Here is a 26,059-nt window from a genome sequence, read left to right on the forward strand (position 1 = left end):
TCGTAAATAAATGATCATGTGTATGAACTTTTTTCATCCTAAATTCTGCACAATTGTGCACAATGTAGAAAAAATGCACGGGTCGGACAAGCTGTAATAGTTAAATGAATCTAGCCATCTAATAATCCGATGAGAAACTGTAAAAATATGAATAATTAATTAATGAAAGTTTGTTTTTCGAATGAATATGCAAATTAGTTAATTTTTATCAAACAGTTCACATATCTATGACTAAGTATATTAAGTTCGTTTTAATATTTTTAATAGTATAGAATTAATCTTTTTTTAAAGAATTATTGAAAACACTTTTTTCAATTTTCTTTTTTTACGAATTATTGAAAACACTATTTTCAATCTTTTTTTAAGAATTATTGAAAACACTTTTTTTAATCTTTTTAAAGAATTATTGAAAAAAACTTTTTCAAACTTCTTTTTTATAGTATTATTGAAAACACTTTTTTTAATCTTCTTTTTTAAAGAATTATTGAAAACACTTTTTTCAATTTTCTTTTTTTAATAATTATTGAAAACACTTTTTTCAATCTTTCTTTTTTATAGAATTATTGAAAACACTTTTTTCAATCTTCTATTTTTATAGAATTATTGAAAACACTTTTTTCAATCTTTTTTTTAATAATTATTGAAAACACTTTTTCAATCTTCTACTTTTATAGAATTATTGAAAACACTTTCTCAATCTTTTTTTTAAGATTTATTGAAAACACTTTGTTAATCTTTTTTAAAGAATTATTGAAAAAACTTTTTTTCAAAATTCTTTTTTATAGAATCATTGAAAACACTTTTTTCAATCTTCTTTTTTTTATAGAATTATTGAAAACACTTTTTTCAATTTCCTTTTATTAAAGAATTATTGAAAACACTTTTTTCAATTTTCCTTTTTTTAAAGGATTATTGAAACCACTTTTTTCAATTTTCTTTTTTATAGAATTATTGAAAACAGTTTTTTCAATTTTCTTTTTATAGAATTATTGAAAACACTTTTCAATTTTCTTCTTTTGAATAATTATTGAAAAAACTTTTTTCAATCTTCCTTTTTTAAAGAATTTATGAAAAACTTTTTTCAATTTTCTTTTATTAAAGAATTATTGAAAACACTTTTTTCAATCTTTTTTTAAGAATTAATGAAAACACTTCTTTTAATCTTCTTTTCTAAAGAATTATTGAAAAAAGTTTTTTCAAACTTCTTTTTTATAGAATTACTGAAAACATTTTTTTCAATCTTTTTTATAGAATTATTGAAAACACTTTTTTCAATTTTCTTTTATTAAAGAATTATTGAAAACACTTTTTTCAATTTTCTTTTATTAAAGAATCATTGAAAACACTTTTTTCGTTTTTCATTTTTATAGAATTCTTGAAAACAGTTTTTTCAATTTTCTTTTTATGGAATTATTTAAAACACTTTTCAATTTTCTTCTTTTGAATAATTATTGAAAACACATTTTTCAATCTTCTTTTTTTAAAGAATTTATGAAAAACTTTTTTCAATTTTCTTTTATTAAAGAATTATTGAAAACCCTTTTTTCAATATTCTTTTTTTAGGAATTATTGAAAACACTTTTTTCAATCTTCTTTTTGTAGAGAATTATTAAGAACACTTTTTCGATTTTCTTATAGAATAGAATCAATCTTTTTAAAGAATTATTGAAAACACATTTTCAATCTTCTTTTTTTATAGAATAGAAACACTTTTTCAATCTTTTTTTTAAATTATTGGAAACACTTTTTTCAATTTTCTTTTTTTTAATAGAATATAATGAATCTTTTTAAAGAATTATTGAAAACAGTTTTTCGATGTTCCTTTTTAATAGAATACAGTCAATCTTTTTTAAAGAATTATTGAAAACACGTTTTTTCAATTTTCTTTTTTTATAGAATTATTGAAAACACTTTTTTTCAATTTTCTTTTTTTATAGAATTATTGAAAACATTTTTTTTCAATTTTCTTTTTTTATAGAATTATTGAAAACACTTTTTTCAGTCTTCTTTTTGTATAGAATTATTGAAACCACTTTTCAATCTTCTTTTTTAAAGAATTTTTTAACACACTTTTTTCAATCTTTTTTATATAGAATAGAATCAATCTTTTTTTAAAGAATTATTAAAAACACTTTTTCGATTTTTTTAACAGAAGTATTGAAAACACTTTTTCAATCTCTTCAATTTAGTGGTTTATAAAGAATTGGAATCGAGAATTTAGTACGGAATCGGCAAATGTTTTGAAACCCTCGACATCTGCTACCATTCTTTGTTTTCACTGCAGTTGAACATTTCAAGCAAAGATTGGGCTTATCAGTCATCTCCGCACTCACCGATGATGACTCCACCCACTCTGCGGGATGATCAGATGGTCCTCGTCGTTCTGACGGACGAATAACAACAATCTGATCATCCCGAAGGGTGGGGGGGGGAGTAATCATCGGTGAGTGCGGAGATGGCTGATAAGCCTAATCTTTGCTTGAAAAGTTCTACTGCAGTGAAAACAAGGAATGGTAGCAGATGTCGAGGGTTTCAAAACATTGTCCTTTCGGCGCTTCTCTTCAGCAACTTTTTGGTACTTCCATCTTAGCAGCCTAACATCATATATTGAGGCCCGCCACTTGGCTCTCTCTCTCTCTCTCTCTCTCTCTCTCTCTCTCTCTCTCTCTCTCTCTCTCTCTCTCTCTCTCTATGCCTCTCTGTCTCTCTCTCTCTCTCTATATATATATGCCTCTTTCTTTCTGTCTGTCTGTCTCTCTCTCTCTCTCTCTCTCTCTCTCTCTCTCTCTATATATATATATATATATATATATATATATATATATATATATATATATATATATATATAAAGTGATTAGCCTTCTCAAATGGTCACCCATCTGGTACCGTGCAGAGACGTAGAAATCTCCAGGCTGGTATCTGAAGACGCGTTTAATTGACTGGGAGAGATGCACCCTCAGTCTTCGTTAAGACATGCATCTAGAAGGAAAACTTTGATGTAAAAGAAAACCTGAGGTCTACTGTATGCTCTGTTTTGTAGCAGCATTGCACCGACAAAGATTAGCAGTTGTATTAAAAATATGGTTGTTTCTGCACAATGCCTTCACCACTATAAACAAATCACCTGTGTGAATTTCCGAACAGCAATTTGCAAGTTCATACGTTGAAAGCGACAGAACGGCCCATCACATATATATATATATATATATATATATATATATATATATATATATATATATATATATATATATATATATATATTCTTTATTTCCTTATAATATATACCAATCCTTATTTAAGAAGCTCAATGTAATTACAGAGCAATATAGTGAATGAATGACTACTGAAGTCTATATTCCAAAGTTCATAATGTTGCCCATCTTACAGTTTATTCCTTTAATTCCGTTGACATTTATAATTCTTGACAGTATCTGTTTTGTAGCACAAAATGAATATCTTAATTATTATATCAATTAGTGAATCTATTTTTCCTTTAACTCATCAGAAAAAATAACAACAATCAATCCATAAAAAGGAAATAAAGTGCGTTTTGATATGATTAAAATTCGAAAATTGGAAGAGAAGCTGCAAATACCTTATAATATGAAAAATGATAAAACTATAAATTATAAAATTCACCATGTTTATATGTGTGTGTCTGTCTCCATTTTTTTTTTTCAAAGTGTGTCTCCTCCAAGACTCAAGATCGTAGAGCGAAGCGAGTCGAGGTAAATGATTGCATTTCTTTTTTTTTTTTTTTTTCTTTTTTTTTGTAAATCTTTCTTTTATGAGTTTTCGGCTGGTAGAAATAGCCTACAAGGAGGTCAAAATTAAAAAAAAAATGGCAAGCTTGAATCGACTAAATGTGTTATTTGTACGCATGTTCAAATACATACTTCTCATCCATTTGACGATAGCTCAAACGGTAACAACTAAAGACGGAGCTTTATATGTTTTGGTTTTGATTCCAGCTGATGACATCCAAGTCATATTTTTTCACTTTTGAAATAACTACTATATATTGGGTACTATATAATGCATAATAATCGATAAAATAATCACTATAATAATAAATACGAAATTTTTTTTTTTTTTTTTACATAAGCATAACCACTTATCAAAGCTAGAGACCACTCGAGGATTAGGGTTAAGTGTGTACAGTACTCAATTGGACAATATAGTAATCGTTAGTAATTGAAATTCGGTAAATTTGTTAACTTAAGTGGAACGGCTCATCAAGAAATTGTTTACGTTGGACTTGAAGACAACCATATTGTAGTCAGCTGGAAAGCAGGAAAACGGAAGACAATTCCACAGGCGTGCAGTTCTTAGAAAGAAGCTTTGTTCATGGAATTTACGTTTAGGTTTAGGCACAGATAAAGAGTGGGGGAAATTATTGATAGTGTCTTCAACTAGACGAGTGTTTCTTGTGAAAGTTTGGCGAGGGGGGACCATAGATTGAAGCTCAGTCGAGCACGTGTAATGAAAATAACGATAAAGCAGAGACAAACTCGCAACATCTCTTCTGTGAGATAGAGATTGCAGAGAAGAGAAAAGGACATCTCCTACAAGGCTACGAAGTCTATTTTGAACTCTATCAAGGCAGGACAAGTCCTTTCTGAATAAATTAACATATCACATTTAAGCGTATTTCACGACTGAACAACACCGGGCAACCAGTTAGTATGATATAAATGTCACAAAATAGGATATATTAGAAGTTTTAAAAGGGGTTCAGCACCCGTAGCTCATTTGGGTTAGGAGGGCACTTAGGCATTTGATAACATTTTCATTGTCTTTCCCAGAAATGTTTATACATATGATTTAAATTTCATAAAAATGGTAAATATTTAAAAGTATGCCTTTGGTCGAATATTAGTTCAAATGAAATGCGTTTCGATGTTACTATCAAACGAACGGATTTTAGTAAGCATTTACGATTTTGCGTATTGGTCGTGTTGGTCAATTACGGTACAATTTTCGTAAGCGTTAACGGATTTTGTTTGTTTTTAATTTTGGCCATGTTCATGTTCCCGGTCAAACTCTAGTATAAAATATGCCATTGTCAAAAAGTCATAAAAGACACGGTCCCTTCCTACTACTAACCCTAAGTCTGGGTGGTAATACGAAAAATAAAGCGATTACATGTGGTTTTATGGTTTTGCCGATTGGGCTTTGAGGTCAGTGGTAAAACAGCCTTACCCAAGTTACACCGATACCGACCATCACTAAGTTATTTCAGTCTACCCGACACTCATTAGCCCTTATACTCGAGTGGCCTTTGTGCCTTGATAAGTGATGACCCCCCCCCCCCTCCAAAAGGTTGGCAAGGTTCGGGCAACCAGTGATCAAGTGGTAAGTGTTGTTCAATGCTAGGTTTAATTTATTGTCGTGGGTTGCTATAGGACCTTAGGAGTTTTATAGCACATCGTAAAATGGCGATATGAAAAGCAAATGATCGTGTAAAGTTATTATTAGGAGTAAAAGTGCTCGGGTAAGAATGGCCTTTTTGTGTGTTGTGCTAAGATATGCACTAAATATCAAGTGTTCGCCTGTTTACTCATTGTGGTTTTGTCGGTGCGCGTGTTCATTGTCTGCGTATTTTTGTTTGTGCTTGAAAGATAAACACTGTTTACTTGAAAGCTCAAAAATCTAAACAAATGGCATGGATGTTCTCATTCCGGGCAGACGTGGTTTAGATGGAAAGGTGGGGGGGGAGGGGGCAGGGTTATAGATAAAAAAAAAAAAAGAAAAATGGAAAAAAATAAATAGAAGAAATAAAAACGAGTTCGAAAATGTATACAGAAAGAAAGAAGAAAGAAATTAACAGGAGAGAAAATAGAAGACAAAGAATGATAAACGAAAGACAACGAAGAGAAGGAAAAATCAAAATCAAATAAGAAAAATAGCAAAGAAGGAACGAGCGAGAGGGTGGGGGAGAGAGAGAATGCAGAAAAATGTATTTAGAAAGAAAAGAAAACAAATGTAGGCAATAATGATAAACGAAAAGAGGAAAGAAAGAAAGAAAGAAAGAAAGAAAGAAAGAATAGAGAAATGGATAAAAGAAAAGAAGAAAAGTGAGAAAGAAAGAAATAAGAAAAAAAATGCGACGAAAATAAAGAGAGAGAAAGTCGGGTAAAGAAAAAATAACAAACAATGTTAGAAAAGAGGGGGGGTGGAAAACAACAACAACAACAACAACGACAACAACAACAACTGCATCAGAGAGAAAAAGAGAAAGAACAAAGACGGGAAAAAAAGAAAAGCAATAACTAAGAATACAAATAAAAAAACAGCAATAAAGAACAAAAACAAATACGAGGGGCGTGCAATAAGTAATGCCCCTGACCTACTTCCAGTGGTCTGATCTAGCTGGAATTTTGCATGTGCAATGATTTATATCTCTACGGGTTATGTGGCAAATTACAGCTCTGAACTAATTGTGGTTTCTGTTTTACAGGTGTTTGAATTGAGTCAGGTGTGAAATGGAGCCTGTTGAATGCCGAGCAGTGATCCGGTTTTTGTATTTGAAAGGACGCACATCACAGGAGACTTTTGATGAAATGAAAGAAACTTATGATCATAATGCCCCATCATATGACCTTGTAAAACGCTTGCATCGTGAATTCAAACATGGCCTGAAGTCTGTGGAAACAGCTCCCAGACCTGGTTGCCATTTTTGAAGATCGGCGCATTACTATTCGCCAAATAGCCAAAGATGGCAAGATTATTACAGGGTCTGTGGAAACTATCATTCATGACCATTTGCATATGCATAAGGTGTCTGCCAGATGGATTCACAGGTTGTTCACACCATTCCAGAAGCGAGGATGAATTTGGAGATGTGCCAAGAAGATGAGTCAAAGTTTTTCAAAAGACTGATTGCACAGGATGAAACCTGTGTCCATCACTATGATTCAGAGACCAAAGCCCAGTCAATACAGTGGAAGCACTTGGACTCACCACCTGTAAAGAAGGCAAGGGTGCAGCCCTCCACTGGCAAGGTCATGCTCACAGTCTTCTGGAACCAGGACGGAGTAGTGATTACAGATTTCCTGGCAAAGGGTACCACAATTACAAGAGCGTATTATGCTTCACTTTTGAGGAAATTAAGGGAAGCTATCAAAATCAAGAGGCGGGGCAAGATCAGCAAAGGTACCCTCCTCCAGCAGGACAACGTTCCGGTCCACAACTCGCATGTCGCAAGATCAGAAGCACGGGCGTGTGGTTATGAAAAATCTCCCCATCCTCCCTACCCTTCTGACCTTGCACCCTCTGACTTTCACCTCTTCCCAGCCATGAAGTTGTTTTTGAAAGGAAAGCGTTTCCCAGATGATGCAGCTTTGATTTCTGAAGTCACGTCGTGGTTGGAGGACCAACCTGGAGTGTTCTACAAAAACGGTCTCGAGAGCTGCATCAAACGATGGTAGAAATGCATAACTCTGGGTGGTTCCTATGTAGAGAAAGACTAATAAAAGTTTCGTTGCTCTAAGCACAAATGTGTTGTTACACAGTAATGAGCATGTTTCGGTCTTCTATTATTTACTAACTAGAGACCTGAAGAAGACATTCTCATGAATGTGTAGCAACACATTACTGCTTATGTAAAATAAAATTAAAAGTATAATATATATATATATATATATATAGAGAGAGAGAGAGAGAGCGCGAGAGAGAGAGAGAGAAAGAGAGATAATATATATAATATATAAATATAATATATATAATATATATATAATATATATGTATAGGTATTTATGTGTGTATATATAAATGTATATATATATATATATATATATATATATATATATATATATATATATATATATATATATAAATGTTCTAGCAAAAGTACCTGTTGTTGACTGGATTCAAAAACAGTCTACAGAAAATGGTTGAAACCACATTTGACATGGGACAAGGTAGACAGATTAAATGACAATGTTTAAGAATTCAATAATTTTCAATTTATATTTATTGAATTCTTCATTAACATTTGATCTGTACACCTTGTGTAATATTAGTAAAAGTAAAATTCAACTTATCACACACTGTGCAAAATGCTAAAAACAAACTACAACAGCCTTATATATATACTAGCAAAAGTACCCGTCGTTGACTGGGTTCAAAAACAGCCAACAGAAAATGGATTCTGATTTATGAAAGTATGACAGGTTATGAAAAGGAAGGGTTGTAAAAAAATAGCTTCGAATTTGGGGGTATCAAGATCAAAGCAAAATATGATGAAAGTAAAAATAAAATAGATAAACCCCATAATTTATTATACCATACCTGTTCATACTGAAATACTTATCACAATATTCTGTGGATCTATATTAAAAAACCTTGTTAAACTTTGTGACATATTTCCATTCTATGGAGGTCCGACGAACACCCCATAATTTTATTATACCATATTTCTTCAAACTGAAACATAATTATCAAAGTATACTTACGCAGATAGATATGAAAAGTCTTTATTAAAGTGTGTGCTTATTTCTATTCTATGGAGGCCAGGTGCGAACGCAGACCCCATAATTTTATTATACCATCCCTATTTAAGTTAAAACATACTTATCAAAGTATTCTTATGTACATCTATATCAAAAACACTTGTAAACGTTTTTTTTTAATTTTTTATTTCCATACTTTGTGCACCAGGCGCGAACGCAGACCCCACAATTTTAATGAACCACCGTTCTGCCAGATCAAACATACCCATTCCTGTGTCTCGATACATCTTCTACCATTATATGTAATCAGTTTTTTTTTAAATAGTAAACCATATAGAAGCCTATTCGTGACCAGACACACACACATACACACACAGACATTCAGCTTTATATTATATATATATATATGTGTGTGTGTGTGTGTGTGTGTGTGTGTGTGTGTGTGTGTGTGTGTGTGTGTGTGTGTGTGTGTGTGTGTAAATGTATATAAGAACAAATAGTTAATAAAACATGTTTAAATACACTTTGAAAAAGAGTTAAAAACATATTTAATTAAAAAAAAAACACTAGATAAGTGAATAGTCCTTAATCCGCGGAGTTTCGAAGAGACACTTTCCTTCTCATCAGAGAGTAGGATTTAGCAAAATTCGGGATCGGATTTTGCTTGCAAAGGTATTTGATGAAACTACAAGTAAGTCCTAGATCTTACTTGATAACAAAAAATGAAGCAGAGGGAATAGGTTGAATAAAAAAGTGATTTCTGGTGAGGGATAAAGTATCCAATGACGGTAAAATCCAAAAATGCAGAATCCAAGAAAGTTAGTTAAATTTCAATTCGCACAAGTAAATTCCAAGGGAATCGTGTAATTGGAAGATGATCCAAAGCAATCCAAAGGGCAGAAATCCATGTAATAATACACAAATAGATACAAGGAAACGGGAATGAAATCCAATAATATTATTATTAAAAGAAATATAAAATGTGCGTAAAAAAACATGTAAGGAATATAAAACTCGACTGTCGGGGCGAGGCTTAATTAAGAAAAATGAGTGAAGAAAAAAAATTGAAAGGTGATTGAATTAATTTTAAAGTAGAAAAGCCAAAGTCAAAATGACCCAGACAATATGACTTTAAAAGGTGCCAAAAAGCGAGAAAGGGGTCAACTGAAATGTACAAATTATTTCTTAAGAATTAAATTATCAGCAGGAGTTATTAAAGGACACTAAATATAGATACATACATACATACATACATACATACATATGAATACATATAATTACATATATATATATGTATATACATATATATATACAACAAACACACACACACATACATATAAATAAGTAAATAGATGAATAAAAAAAATAAAAATAAAATTTAAATGGGAAAGGATGGCCTGTATCTGCAAATTCTGGATAATGCAAGTAAGTACGTAAGTAAATTCATATAGTAAAATATAAGTAAATATACATGCAGAATATAAATGTATAGGTAGATGGATATATTTGATAGATAGGAATATTTAAACGCTAAAACGGAAATTGCAGACGTAAAACCGGCCAAAAAAGGAAGAAATAAAGAATTACAATAAAAAATTATTAAGTTATAAAATATTAAGAAAGTATGTAGAAAAAACGATAATGTTATAGAAAAAATATATATCCGAAAGGTTACATTAATAGCTATGTAATTTCAAATTTACTATAATTAAATTTGGACTAATGTTTGCAGAAAAATATCAGTTCGTTTTTAGAGTTTACTATATTGCTACTTTGAAGGAAAGTAATTATAGTTATATCTTCGGTTGTGCAGAGGCGACATGGCTTAGAGTCTGGAGTATAAGGCTTAACCTTTTTTAGGATAGTCCATTTGATTGAGAAAGGGGTATTGTTAGAATTAATTTTTTTAAATTAAAGTGGTAAGAGAATTTCCTTGGTTATTATTAGAATTTTGGTTGTTAAAAGAAGAAATGTGGTTTGACATTCTTTTCTTAATTTATGTTGAAGTAGCGCCGATATATGTATGTAATTTATATATATATATATATATATATATATATATATATATATATATATATATATATATATATATTATTTGTGTACATGGATGAGTGTATGATAACTCATATACATGCGCCTGTACGTAGAAATTCCCTTGTTGGTGTTCGGGGGCGCATTTATACCACTTGGCGCGATGAGCCCTGGAGTCATGTCCTGACATCCATCTTGGAGACGGACTCCCTGAACTAATCTTTAAGATTTTCTAATCATTTTGCTTTTTTAGCTTGCCATTTGGGTCATATTTCGGGAATTTAGTGAGTGACATCGGTGTCGCAGAAGCTTCTGTCACTTAAATCCATCGAAGTACAGATATCCCAATTGTTCTAGCTCATTCTTATCTAGCCACTTTTCAAAGTCCTATGGCGAGGAAGGCATGGTGGCATGTGCAAACTTAATCGATTGGAAGCACACGGTCATAATTTCACACATAGGCGGCAAGAATCTTTTCTTAATGTCGATACAATGTTCTGGTTTATTTCGATAGGGGCGCTTTCTGGCAGAGATTTTTTGTGACTGAGCAGTTCTATTTAGGGACAGCACTGCTCACCCATTATATGGGAGAGTGCTAGAAAAGCTGCACTAAAAATTGCTTATCGGAACCAAACTGGTTAGCTTACTGCGGCTAACGATGATTCACTGCAGCAGTTGTCTCTCCTGTAGTCTTTCCAAGCCACTAAATATATATATATATATATATATATATATATATATATATATATATATATAGAGAGAGAGAGAGAGAGAGAGAGAGAGAGAGAGAGAGAGAGACGGAGACAGACAGACAGAGAAAGACAGACATACAGAAAAACAAACAAAGCTGAAAGTGAGAAAGTGAAATAATGTTTTCGCTATCTTCCCTTGTTTATTATTATTATTATTATTATTATTATTATTATTATTATTATTATTATTATTATTATTTCATATACAATTACAAATCCTTGTTGCTATCAATATCGCTTGATATAGGGTTGGTGTAACATAATATTTAAGGAACAATTTTGCTCTTCAGATGTGCGTTTCAATTCTGTATCAAATGTTAAAAAAAATAAATAAAAATAAAAATAAAAATAAAAAACAGAGTAGAAACTCACATCTGGAAAGAGAAGAATTCTTTCCAAAATACATTACACGTACTCTACACTGAGCGTCATGGAAAACGAGTGAGATTTATAATTATATATACACACATACTACCACTACTACTACTACTACTACTACTACTACTACTAATAATAATAATAATAATAATAATAATAATAATAATAATAATAATAATAATAGCTGGGATCTTGGATAGGCTTATTGTCACTGAAATTTCGGTGAAGACCAATCATCGTTGCTAACGAGAAATAAATGGTAAGCGGCCGTTTCCATAACGCAAAGTCATTGAAAGAAGGTGAGACTAGAAATTTTTTTTGTCACCCAGATTCCAGGGAACACCGCCGGTTATTATCAGCGAGTAATCTCTGATGATGGCTCATGTAAGAACTCCAAGTGAGTACAAATATTCACCGGAAAGAAACCGAAAAACTTGTTTCAGTTTTTCTTTTGTATTTGCTTTATTTCGTTTTCAATTCGTTTACACCCGATATATCTCCGCATCAGAATCGCCTTCTATAAATGATCTCTGTGTTTAAATGTAAATATACTTCTTTCGAACTGACGAAATAGAGACTGGCCGCCTTAGGAGTATCTCACATACTAGCCGGCTGGTAAAATGTAAGTGAGGATCAGGCAGTGGAAGTAGAACACATGAACAAAGAAACGGCATTCGTGTATTGACAACCGCACCAAACAATTTGATCAAAACAAACTACATATGATAGACTATGGACAAAGAGACGAAACACTAATCCATATAAATGAATGCAGCAATCTAACACAAACGGAATAGAAAACAAGAACTATGAAAATGAATTACGTTGAACGGATAGGCAAATGACACAGGTAAACACTGGAGACAGCATTACGAAAGAGAGGATATACAATCATGAAAGATATAAACGGACAAATTCATCAAAACCTGTGCTTTGATTAATCCGTGTGCTCCCTCGCCGTACATGCTCTCGACTAACCTGACAAGCAGCAAAACCCCACCTCTTCACTGTTACGCCCCTTAAATTTTGAAAAGTATTCTACTCTAATAGTTTCTTTCTCCGAACTGCTGGACTTTGGAATTCTCTCCCTGTTTCCTGCTTTCCTGGTTGTACTAACCTGCAGAAGTTTAAATGTTATGTGAACAGACATCTCGCTGCTCAACTCCCCACAATCTCCTGTGGGCCGCATAAAAGATTTTAGCGGACCGGATCTGGCCAATGGCCGTAGTTTGGAGATCCCTGAGCTAAAGCATCTTTACCGCATACTGCGCATATCATTTTTTTTTTTTTTTTGCTTTTTTGCGAGATATCTTTACATTTATAAAAATACAAAACCTCGAATTTCCTACAATACTTATTAGAAGTTATCATTTTCAAAGCATTCTAAAGATGAACAAGAGATTGCTTGAAGTAGGTATTTACTTCCTTCCCACTGCAGGCGGAGGAGATGTGACATAAGGCCGGAAGTGGGAATAACAATAAGCCAACGCCTCTAAAAAAGGAACACTCTGATCCTGCAAAAACGCCTGAGAAGATCCGTTAGCATTCACTGGTGAGCAATAATCTTACTCCATCCAAAAAACGGGGGGAGGGGAGACAAGACATGGAAGATTGGACATCCTAGGGCTATCAAGAACGGAAGCCTCCGCTCGACAGCAAAAATCACCAAAATAGACATCTCTCTGGCGTGAAACACAAATCGCAACTCCAAATGAATGGTGAGAGCAGTTACGATTGTGCTGTTATAACTGGAAAAATGTTAATAATTTGACATGTTCTAACGTGTCGATAAAATGAATATTAAAAAAATAAACTGACAATAAACAAAGAGTAAAAGTTTACTCTAACAAAGTGAGGAGTAAGACGGCGCAGGAGATTTAATTGAACTTTTCAAAATAATAACATTTCTACATTTCTAACTTAGGTGGAGATTTTGTTAACATTTATTGTCATGGCAAATATTCTAACAACTAGATCTAGCAACTAACTAAATCGGTTTGCGAAGAAGCTGCAAAATCCTGCCCTTTCATTAAATTTACTTCTCTAATAACTTATTTTCTAGGATTGCTTGTGTCTTCCATTTACCACGCTTAGCTTTTTCTCCCAATCGTATCAACATGCACAAAAATCTTAGTTTGTAATGCGACCTTTTTACCTAGCTTTTTACTAAATTCTTCAGCTTGCTCCTCTATAAGTATGTCTCCTTGGGTTTCAGACACAATTTCCTTGTTTCGGGTGAACACAAGCAATACATTATATATATATATATATATATATATATATATATATATATATATATATATATATATATATATATATATATATATATATGAAATAAAATAGAGGTGGAAGGACCTGGATACTCAACGTTTCGCCCGATTTATGCGGGCTTCTTCTTCAATGACCATCCCTCTTGAAGAAGCCCGCATAAATCGGGCGAAACGTTGAGTATCCAGGTCCTTCCACCTCCATTTTATTTCATATATATATATATATATATATATATATATATATATATATATATATATATATATATATATATATAGTGAGAGAGAGAGAGGGGGAGAGAGAAAGAGATGATGCTACTTTTTAATATATTAAAAAGTAGCATCATCGGCTGTTTACGTGTGGCTGTTTCGGGAATTTAATATATATATACATATATATCTATGTGTGTGTGTATATATATACACACACACATATATAAATATATATATATATATATATATATATATATATATATATATATATGTATATATATTCGTATAGTTGGGCAGCATTCTTCCATTGATACACGGCTGGTTGAATGTCAACATTAAACTCTGCATATCTGCATATTCTTTTTTTTTTGCCATTTTTTCAATATGGCGGGGTAACTTTCTCGCGTTTTCCATGAGAGAGTAGGCACATTTGCTAAGCGTACTAGAGTTTTTAACTAACATGGTCCGTCTTCAGGTACTGTGGTATAGTAATTGTTCCTTCGTGAATTGACTGATCAGATTATGCACCTATAAACATTTTGTTTTTTACACAGTGATCACCACTTATCAAGGCCCGGAAGCCACTCAGGGATAATTTGATTATGTCGTGCTAACCCGCAAACCCGGTCTGTTTTTTTTGGGGGGGGGATCGAATGAGCAATAACTCGAGGATGGGCAGGCACTGGCCGCAATATGAGATAGTTTAAAAAATGAACAAAAAATGAATATGCAGAGTTTAGCGCTGATATTCAACGTGTGTGTGTGTGTGTGTGTGTGTGTGTGTGTGTGTGTGTGTGTGTGTGTGTGTGTGTGTGTGTGTGTGTGATAAACGACCCATGGTTCAAGTTTGCTATTTCACAATTTAAGTTAAGTTTCCTTGCTTATTTTTCACTGTTATAAAGTTGAATCTACTTTTGTAAATGTGAATTTTCCACTGCTAAGTCTGCGATATGAAAAGAAAAATGAAAATTATCATATAAACTCTGAAGTCTACTGTCTGCTCAGTCCGTGGCACCAATTGAGATTAGCAGTTGCTTAAAAATATATTATTTAAAATAATAATGCACTATTATAAGAAAATCTGTGTGAATTTTGGACAACTCAGTTGTGTTGCTAACCTAATCAACGGGAGAATCGACATATACATACACTCCTATGTTTTGTGTTTGTGTGTGTATGTGTGTGTGTGTGTGTGTGTGTGTGTGTGTGTGTGTGTGTGTGTGTGTGTGTGTGTGTGTGTTGTTATTCATATTAAAAACCCTTTTTTCTATTTATTTATTAGGTTGGTGTACAAACAATGTCGTTTTCTTACATATGTCACTTTTATATATGATTTAATGATATATATATATATGTATAGCTATGTTATATATCATTTTGAAGCGCGCTTTTCGCTCTATCTAATCGTGTTATTCGTTACCGTTTAAATCTCTTAATTCATTTTTTTGCAGGCTTTTTAACAGCATGAATAAAAATTAAATTTGCACGATTTTCTTGTTCCAGTTCAAACTAGGCCAAAAAGCTGCCGAGACAGCTCGTAATATCAATGATGCGTATGGCCCAGGAATTACTAACGAATGTGTGGCACAACGGTGGTTCAAGAAATTTCGTAATGGTGACGAGAGTCTCGAAGATGAAGACGGTCGCTATTTAGAGCAAATGCGGAAGTAAAAAAAGTTGGATAAATGGGTGCCGCATGAATTGAACAATAGTAAAGAAAAAAATAGTCGTTTTCGGGTGTCTTCTACGCTCTTTCTGCGCAGCAAAAACGACCCATTTCTCGAGCAGATTGTGACGTGTGATGAGAAGTGTATCCTTTACGACAACAACCGGCGACGTTCGGCACTGGTTGGATGCCAAATAAGATTCCCGAAGCCGAAATTGCATTAAAAAAAGGTTGTGGTGACTTTTTGGTGGTCTGCGGTTGGTCTCATCCATCACAGCTTCTTGAATTCGGGTGAAACGATTACGACAGGGAAGTACTGTCGACAAATTGACGAAATATACCAGAAGATCCAACGTATGTGCCAGAGATTGGTCAATATGAAGGAACCAATTCTCCTCCATGACAACGCTTACCCGCAAGTTACCTAACTGACCCTGGAGAAGCTGAATGAATTGGGCTACGAGACTGTCTCATCCGCCATATTCACCGGACTTCTCGCCCATCGATTATCACTTTTTCAAGCTTCTCGACAACTTCCAGCGCGAAAAATGCTTCAAAAGCCGAGATGATGCCGAATCGACGTTCAATAATTCATCGATTCAAGAACTCCGGATTTCTATGCTAATGGGATGAATAATCTTGTTTCTCGTTAGCAAAAAAAAAGTGTCGATTCTAATGTTTTTTTTATTTCGATTAAAAAAGTTTATTATGAAAGGAGTTACGATCTTTTGAAGTTGAACGTACAAAAAACGACATTATTTTTACATCAACCTAATCAAAAGAAATATTATTATATATGGGTCGTGAAATTGCATTCATCTAAAAAAGGTCTAGCTAATTTGCATATTCTTTTAAACATTCATTTTAATTAATTCCTGATAGTTTTTTTTTTTTTTTTCGGTTTTCTTATGGGATGATCATCTTTCGTTAACTATTACGTGTAATTATATTCATGCAGATATTCTACATGATTTATACTTGCGTAATATTTGCATAAAAAAGGTTAAAGTAAACACAAATCTCTTTCTATATGTATTTATGTATGCGTATATATATATTTGTTTAAAATATTTTGCCTACCAAACTCCTTTGTCAGTTTTGGATGTACAGACATGAAATATTAAATATATGCTCTTAGAACCTATGCGAACATTTATATTTCGGTTTTAGCCGGGGCGAATCGGTGCAAAAGTGTAAAAATTAAAAAAAAGAAAAAAAAACGAATTTGCCAGGTGAAGGTCGAACGACGGCATGACGAATATGCATACGTAACGTAATAGCTATTGATTCATATTTTAATTTTTAGCCTTGCAGCAAACGTGTCTTCATAAATCAGTCATTAACGTAAAAGGAAAACGTAAATCGTAAGTTAAACGATTTGGTTTCGATTCTCGGTGGTGGTGCACGAGTCATTTTTTTTTTTTTTTTTCATTTTTTTAACTTTTAAAATCATTACTATATACTGGGTCAAATATAATATAATCTATACTATTAATAAAATTTTAAATCTTTATATATATATATATATATATATATATATATATATATATATATATATATATATATATATATATATGTTAAGTTACATTATTGTTTCAGCCACCCGGCCGTTTTTGTGACCGTTTGTAGCTTCCTCAGACTTTTACAGAAAGATACGGTAATAAAAAATAAAACGCATATTTGCTCTACAACAGTATTGAGCACTTTCTTCACTTTTTATTAATTACCATTTCCACTAATATATATATATATATATATATATATATATATATATATATATATATATATATATATATATGCACATCATTAAAACTTTCGAACGAATGGACCGAATTGAAAATTTCTTTTTTTCCCTGAAAGGTGGCAGTCCCTAGATTGTCCTTATTTATATATGGTTCGTAAGGAACAATGCCGAGTCACACAAAAAGCCCAAAATAAGGGTTTTGGGGCCGTTTCGTGCAATTGTCGAAAAAGTCACCTGTCCATATCAACGGAATTTAGCACTGTCTGTTTACAGTCGCGGTAACATCAGTTGGCATAGAGACAGGACTTGTGGCGCAATGGATAACGCGTCTGACTACGGATCAGAAGATTCCAGGTTCGAATCCTGGCAAGTTCGTAATAATTTTAGTCATGATTTTATCCAACGTTTACTCATTATCCTTGGTATTTTAATTTTTTCAATGATTTTGTTTTGTGCATATGGGAATTTCCCATACTTCGAGTTTACAAGGTAAGCGTTGATGGTAAGACGATGTTGAGTGTCCTCGAGTTTGTTTTTGACTCGGCATTGTGTGTGCTGACGCGGCGCAGCCGCTAGTAATAAATACGAAATCTGCATTAATCAAATTATTTTAAGCGTATTTTACGGCCGGGCAATGCCGGATGGTCTGCTAGTATATATATATATATATATATATATATATATATATATATATATATATATATATATATATATATATATATATATATATAAAGAGAGGGAGAGAGAGAGAGAGAAATTGGCAGATCAAATAAAAGAATAATACCAATGGAGTCTTTGAAAATAGAATTCTATAAATTAAAATAAAATGGTATAAGGAAACATGCTTGGGGAACTATCGAATGAAATATTTAACAAAATTTGACGTTGTATTAATAAAATATTCTGAGTGTCTTTTGTGTTTTTACTGGGGAGGTAGAGAATGGCTGGAGGAAGTGGATACAGATGATGACTGACGATCACAACGTGCTAAGTTCGAATCCTGTCGGTTCCACAGCATCACTTTTACTATGACTGTTGGCAAACTTTATGTAATCTCTTCTGTAAGTTCGTGATTCCAAAAAGAAATGGAGAACCTTAAAACCTATAAACGGATCAATATTTTACTTGAATGCCTACTACATCATTTCGTATAAGTGTTTAAGTTCTCTCTCTCTCTGTACAGGTGTTTATCAGGATAATCCCCCCTCCGCCCTTACAAGTAAACCGTGACTTAATATTCAAAATAACAACGTATTCTCAAATAAGATCCCTCGGTATGGTTATCTGCGCACTGACTTATAATTCTTCAAATGATGTTGCCTTTAGTAACACCACTAAGCTAGATACTCCACCAGATTAAATGAATTCTTGTCCTGGAATCCGGTAAGACCAAGAGGTCGCAAGAAAGATACACTGCAACATATTTAATAGGTCAGTTAGTGAGAGGATAATCAATGTTCATTTGCGGACAAAGGAAAACTTTCATGGAATACTCGAATATCTATGTATGTCATATAGAGAGCAAGTGTTAGCCCTAAGAAGGGCCCCCTTGATTTCTGAGAACTTCGATAAACGTAAAATGAAACAAAACAATTGCAATTTTCGGAACAGACCGGAAAAGCCTAAATTATCGCTGAACAGTTAATTAGTATCAATATAATTTTTTAAGTAATTATTTTAACTAGCGGGACCTGTGGAAATTCCACAGGGGGCTCATTCATATGTTATTATATTGATGTTGACATTCTGTAGATGTTCAGTGTAAATGGAGACGCTCTGATATTATTGTAGCTCTTTTGTTAATACTGCAAAATATTTATCTAAACTAGCGCGAACGCCCGGCGTAGCCCAGTCGTAAAGTACGCTTAAATATGATATTTTAATTCTTTCAGATTTCGTATATATTATTATAGTTAATGTTCTGTCGATTTATATATATTATAAAGTTGCGATTTCAAAAAACAAAAAAATCAAAAACACATATCCATATGACTTGGGTGCATTAGCTTGAATCGAAACCGATATAGCAACTTATGAATATATATATATATATATATATATATATATATATATATATATATATATATATATATATATATATATAACTCGTTCAGGCATAATCGAAACCGAAACCAAAACTTATGAAGAATTCTTGAAAATTATTTATAAAAAAAAAAAAATGACTTAAGTGCCATCAGTTATAATCGAAACCGAAACCAAAACTTATGAAGAATTCTTGGTAAACTTACTTATGACAAGAAATAGAAATACATAACAATTAAACGACCCGGATGTAAGCGTGGCACAGAAAATATCACACACGCTATCGTATTAATATATAGATTTTTTTTTTAATTTCTTTCTTGTCTTAAGGTCATCTACCCCATCCGTTTTAAGAATAGGATTTTTCTTCAAATCAGTAAGTGAATCAACTTTGTTTATTTTCTTTAATTTGGGGTGGAGGAATAAACTTTTCAGAGTTAATTTTTTTTTTTTCAATCCTAACCGCGGTTGCATTCATTTTAGTTTCGTAGTGTTGGCTGCCTTTTTATATTTTTTTCGCGGCTTTCAAATATTAAACTGCTTCGCCCATTTCCGGTCCGTTTTTGTAGATCTCTATCGAAAACACCCCTGTCGATATGGTTCCTGTTAAAAGTCGTAGCATGCTGAGTCACACTAAGTTATCTTTACGTTACAGTCGTAAACAGTAAAACAAGTAAAAGAAAAAACAATAATTTTAAAAAACGTTTGGAAGTGAAATAAAAAGTAACGTAAAGAAACGCATTTTTTTCCTTTCAAATTTTTTCATGCGAACGCCAAAAAGCAAATGGCTTTAATTGCTACTTTTTTTTTCTTTTTCTGCTTTGAGATTCGCTTCCTTTATTAGGTTGGTTTTCACAGGAACGTGAACAAAATAGACTTCGTGGCTTAGTGGGGGATGCCCCTTTCTCTTCCCTGCAACCTCTCTCTCACAGAAGAGACGTTGCGAGCCTATCCTTGTTTTATCGCTATTTTCATGGCAGGTGCTCGTCTGAACTCCAATCTCTGGTCCCCCCTCGCCAATCTTTCACGAAAAACACCCGTATAGCTGAATCCACTGTGAAAAATTTTCCCCACTTTTTATCTGTGCCTAAATCAAAACGTAGATTCCATGAACAAAGCTTCTTTCTGAGAACTGCACGCCTATGGAACTCTGTTCCGTCTGCCTGCTTCCCACCTGACTACAACCTGGATGTCTTCAAGTCCAACGTAAACAAATTCCGAATGAACCGCCACCTCAAGTAAACACTTCAATAAATCTCCGCACTAACGTACTGTAGTTGCAATAACCTTTATCCCTGAGTGGCTTCCGGGCCTTGATAAGTGGTGACCACCGTGTGAAAAAAAAAACTCAAAATATTTTCCAACCAATGAAAATCGTTTCATACTCCAAAACGTAACACATATATGCGAAAATTTGTAGGCCAATTCTCGATTAGAAATTTCTCGTCAACAAAATCTGTTTTCTGTAGGCTGCATAGAAAAACCTAAAAACGTCTGGTTAATTCCACCTTTTCCTACTTTTAAGTCGAGGGAGGCAAAAAGGACTCAATAACTTACATCGCAGCCTTCATTAACTCTCGCACATCTATACACGCGCTAACAACATAGTAAACCAACGCAAATATTGCCACGTTTCCAAATACTTACGTATATTACTTACACACGCATATTCACACTAAGAACATGTTGGCTTACACATTTCTAAGCCTTGTGACAACTAATCCAATTTTTTTTCAAACACTTGTTTCCAGAAATGAACATTTTTATTATTGAAAATAACTTTTATAATCTTATCTTTTGTATAAATTTTTTTTTTTTTAATATAAAATTTCGCTTTTTTCATGTCATTTATAAACCCCTGTTTATGTTTTAGATATAACTTACTATCTGGTGACCCTTCAATTCGCCTTATGTTTCATTTATTTCCATTTTAATACGCGTGCATGTACTCATATGTGACATCAAACCCGTGGCACGGTGGTGAGAGTACTTGTAAAAAGTGATAGTCTCCTGAAGGTTAAAGGTTCAATCCTCAGTGCGGGCGACCGAAAAATATAAGTGCGAATTACTTAGGACCTCTATCCAGTCATGGCTGACGGAACAAGAGCATGCTACCCCCGTGAAGTAAATAAAGGGTTTCGCTCAAAATTCTGTACAAATTCCCGAGTTCGACAGAAACATTTCCGAGTGCGACAAGATACACTTGAAGAAGGTCGGAGGTTACATCGACTGAAGCGTTGTGAAAAGAACACTCAAGATGAGAATAGTAGTCTGATGAATCCAAATAATACGAATAATCAATCCTCATCTGAAAAAAATCAGAAAAATCAAACTATGCCAGCTCAAGATGCTGATTTAAGCTGACCCTTGCAGGTCATATATACGTTCTCTAAGGATATTGGAATGGAGTTTGGTCTGGACAAATATGCCAAGTGTTCCACCAGAAAGTCGAAACGGAAAACATACTGCTTGATGGATATATTGACATAAAAGAACAAAAAGAGGAAAAGAGAACGATTCAATTCAGCATACCAAGATGAAAGAAAAAAAAAATGGTTATGAATATATACGCCGTGTAAGGAAAGGCTCTAAAACAGAACTTACAAACAAAAACAAGGTAACTGCCATTAACCAACTTGCCATGCCTGTGATAACAGGATTGGAATTCTTGACTGACCGCAAAACGACATTAACAGACTAGACACTAAAATGCGGAAAATATTGACATTGTACAGAATAACATCCAGAAACCAATATCTGCCTTAAGGAGCAGGAGATATGCGTCTCTCAGAAATCAACTATTGTGAGCTCCCAAAATTCAAACGTCAAACTCGTACATCAAGAACCAATCTCCATCACGAAACAAGACAAACATGTTAAGACTCCTTTACAATTTAGGCAAAATCAGATAACAAGTCTGCTACAGAAATAGCCAAAAAGTGTCATTAAAAATACACCAAACCTTCAATTAAAAAAAAAAAAAAAAAAAAAAATGGAAGAATGTGCCAACCGCGAGTTAAGTATTTTCTGGGTTATTTTGCTCATAGATAGGGAAAAAGAGGATCGCCCCATAATGATCAGGAAACAATTATAATGACTACCAAGGCTTGGTAGTCCATACTTTTAAGATGAGTGGTCTCAGGAATGACAATAGGTGAAAGTTCTACCACACAGAAGTAAAAAGGGTGGGCCACCTGACATCCAGCTGTAACGTTCTACTGAGAGACGGCTACTATACAATACGACATAATAGAGTGTGTAAACGATTATTAGACGATTTGCAAGAAGTTGAATATTGAATGCAGCAGCAAGTCCTGCGAACATATACGAGAAAGAACAATTGGAAATACGTCACAAACCATATACTATGATTACGCGATTCCTACAGCTACGTATCTAGAAAATAGAGCCATTAAACTTGACATAGCGATATGAAACAAGGAGAAAGAAGCAACCTTAGTAGAAGTTGGTGTTCCCATTGATGCTGTATCAAAGAGGGCTGAGAGGGAAAAGATCGCGAAGGTCTTATGTATGACATAAAAAGAAACTGGAATCTTAAGATCTCCATCATTCCTGTAATTATAGGAGCAACTGGACCCATTTTTTTTTTTTTTTTTTTTTTTTTACATTTTCACCCCAAACAAGGCACATTGCCACTTTGGTGTAGGGGGCTACTATCAGGGGAAACATCTACTGGGGTACTATGTAGGGATTAGGGCAGCGAGATGTTGGTTCACGTTGCACTTGAACTTATGCATGTCAGTACAGTTGGGGAAGCAGTGACCCGGAATGGAATTCCAAAGTCTAGCAGTTCTGGGGAAGAAACTACTGGAGTAGAAGGGTCTTTTACATCTAGGGATCTCTACAGTGTGGGGTGGGATTTTGCAGCTTGTCGGGTCTGTCGAGGGTGTTCACGTCGTGGGGGCACAAGTGCTTGTAGTTCTTCAGAGCATTCACCATTATAATACTTGTAGAACAGGCAGAGGGATGCAACGTTTCGACGATGGGACAGAGGCTGAAGTTTTGATGCCAGTTTAGGGCCTATCAGATTTGCGACTCTCTTTTGAACCCTGTCAAGGAGTTCAACAACTACCTGGCAAATATACCCGGTGAACCAAGTGCAAGAGAGATTGAAGCAATTGCAATTAAAGGGGGCGATCAGAATCTTTAAAAAGATCTCTCGGTTGGAATGTATAAAATAGCAGGAGAATGTCTAGAATCCGGTAGAATGTCCCATCCCCAGATAGAGCAAAATGATAATTTTTTTTGGTACTAGTGCACTTATTGATCCATGCTGAAATAATAACGGTATTATTTAGAAAGCCATTCTTAACATGTGGAAGGGAGGGTGTTTTGTACTTATTCTGTATTTTAGCCTTACAATTTGATAAAAACAAATATCATAAAACTTTAATTAAACTTGAAATACTATTTAAAAATAGCGCGGATCAATAAGTGCACTAGCACCTTTTTTTTTTTTTTTTTTCATTTTCTTCCTTTGCTAAAATAGCATATATACTTCAAATTCATATGAAATGTTGGTGTGGTTTTTTGATTATATCCAAAAGGTGCTATCAGCATCCAAAATGACCTAGCAAAGCCATGGACTACGCTATAGAAGTTTGTTTGTTTTATTTTTTTTTTTTAACTTTATTTCTTGTGTTTTTTAAAAACAACAATTTAATCCTAATTTTAATCGTGGAGAACTTCATTTTTGTTTTGCATTTGTAAAAGAGTTTGTTTGTTTGTTTGCTTGTGATTTTTCTTTCATTTTTTCACAACAATCGTAGACTGCTTCAGCCATTTCTGGTGAGCAAATCCATATTGGCGGCAACAAATGCAAAGTGTCCAGTTATTGCTAATCTACCCCCACCACCACCAACCTAACGATTTGCTCCTCATACAAAGACTTTTTTTTGCAGGCAGTACGAAACATTTTCTTACCAGTGATTGTATATTCGACAATTTCTCTAAATTCGTTGTCTGCAGGCAATAAAAATTCAAGTTATTTTTGTATAGATAAAGTTTATCATTTATTCAAATTCATTAGGTTTCCGTTTGCATTGGTTTGTGGGGGAAATCGTAATCGGGACAATATGAAACATTCGGGACAATATGGGTGCTGTGTGTAGGACCACCACGATACCAACAGCACAATCGGTGCGGTCAAAGGTCATGCCTTGATGATTCATACGCAGTTACTTTTACATAACAGCCATGAATAGATACAAAAAGTAAAAAGAAAGGTTTGAAAGACTAAGAATTTTGTTTCTTTCTACTTTTTAGAAATTTTTTTTTTTTTTTTTTTTTGCCGGAAGTTAACAATCCTGCCACTTTTCAAAAATCGCTAAAAAAAAACATGGCGGACAACCTACGCATGACACTGAAAGTAATTAACGCTCCCTTTGACACGTGACTGGAATTTATTTATTTACATTTTTTTTTTTACCATACTTTTACTCTTAACCAAAAAGACATATGGGACTAGTGCAGTTTCGCCAATACGAGAAATTTACTTTAAACTAAAAAAAAAAAAATTTTTTTTTTTTCATTAAATTGTTAGGTGAAAGAATGGTTCGTCGTACACATCATGAAGATTATTTCTGTATTTTTTTTAAATTGGGTTGAACTATGGAATGCACCTTGTTTTTTTGTTACTCATGCACTTATTGATCCGTAAAAAGCCATTCTTAACATGGGGAGGGAAGGGTTTTTTTGTAACTACTCTGTACTTTAAGCTTACAATTGAATAAAAAAAACATATCATAAAACTTTAATTAAACTTGGAAATACGATTTAAAAAATAGCGTGGATTAGTAAGTGCATTAGCACCGATTTTTTTTAACCCTAAGCAATGGCCAACGACTCTTTATCTGAGAGTACATCTCTCAAGCTCCTTGGCCTAACGTTCACAGGAAACATGAGTTGGAACAATTACATCGAGGGTATTGCCAGGGCCGCTGCAAGGAAGGTGGGCTCTCTCTACCGTGCTAGAAAACTAACACCCGAAAGTATCCTGTACCTCTATAAGGCCACTATTCACCCATGTATGGAGTATTGCTGTCATATTTGGGCCGGTGCATCGGCTACTAGTCTCTCGCTCCTTGACAGGGTTCAAAAGAGAGTCGCAAATCTGATAGGCCCTAAACTGGCATCTAAACTTCAGCCTCTGTCCCATCGTCGAAACGTTGCATCCCTCTGCCTGTTCTACAAGTATTATAATGGTGAATGCTCTGAAGAACTGCAAGCACTTGTGCCCCCACGACGTGAACACCCTCGACAGACCCGACAAGCTGCAAAATCCCACCCCCACACTGTAGAGATCCCTAGATGTAAAAGATCTTTCTACTCCAGTAGTTTCTTCCCCAGAACTGCTAGACTTTGGAATTCCATTCCAGGTCACTGCTTCCCCAACTGTACTGACATGCATAAGTTCAAGTGCAACGTGAACCAACATCTCGCTGCCCTAATCCCTACATAGTACCCCAGTAGATGTTTCCCCTGATAGTAGC

At 33.8% G+C, this 26,059-nt stretch overlaps 1 protein-coding gene and 1 non-coding gene across 2 annotated transcripts in view; one reads left to right on the plus strand and one right to left on the minus strand.

The window, feature by feature from the left end:
* The window catches only part of LOC145260483 (organic cation transporter protein-like), a 291,891-nt gene that overhangs the window by 262,220 nt on the left and 3,612 nt on the right, over positions 1–26,059 (minus strand). The window lies entirely within an intron of this gene.
* Trnar-acg (transfer RNA arginine (anticodon ACG)) lies at positions 17,807–17,879 on the plus strand. Its single transcript has one exon. It is a non-coding gene; the product is annotated as a tRNA-Arg (tRNA).

This window comes from Euprymna scolopes, chromosome 36, assembly GCF_053919585.1.
Source record: "Euprymna scolopes isolate OS-2025 chromosome 36, ASM5391958v1, whole genome shotgun sequence".
NCBI classification, from domain to species: domain Eukaryota; kingdom Metazoa; phylum Mollusca; class Cephalopoda; order Sepiida; family Sepiolidae; genus Euprymna; species Euprymna scolopes.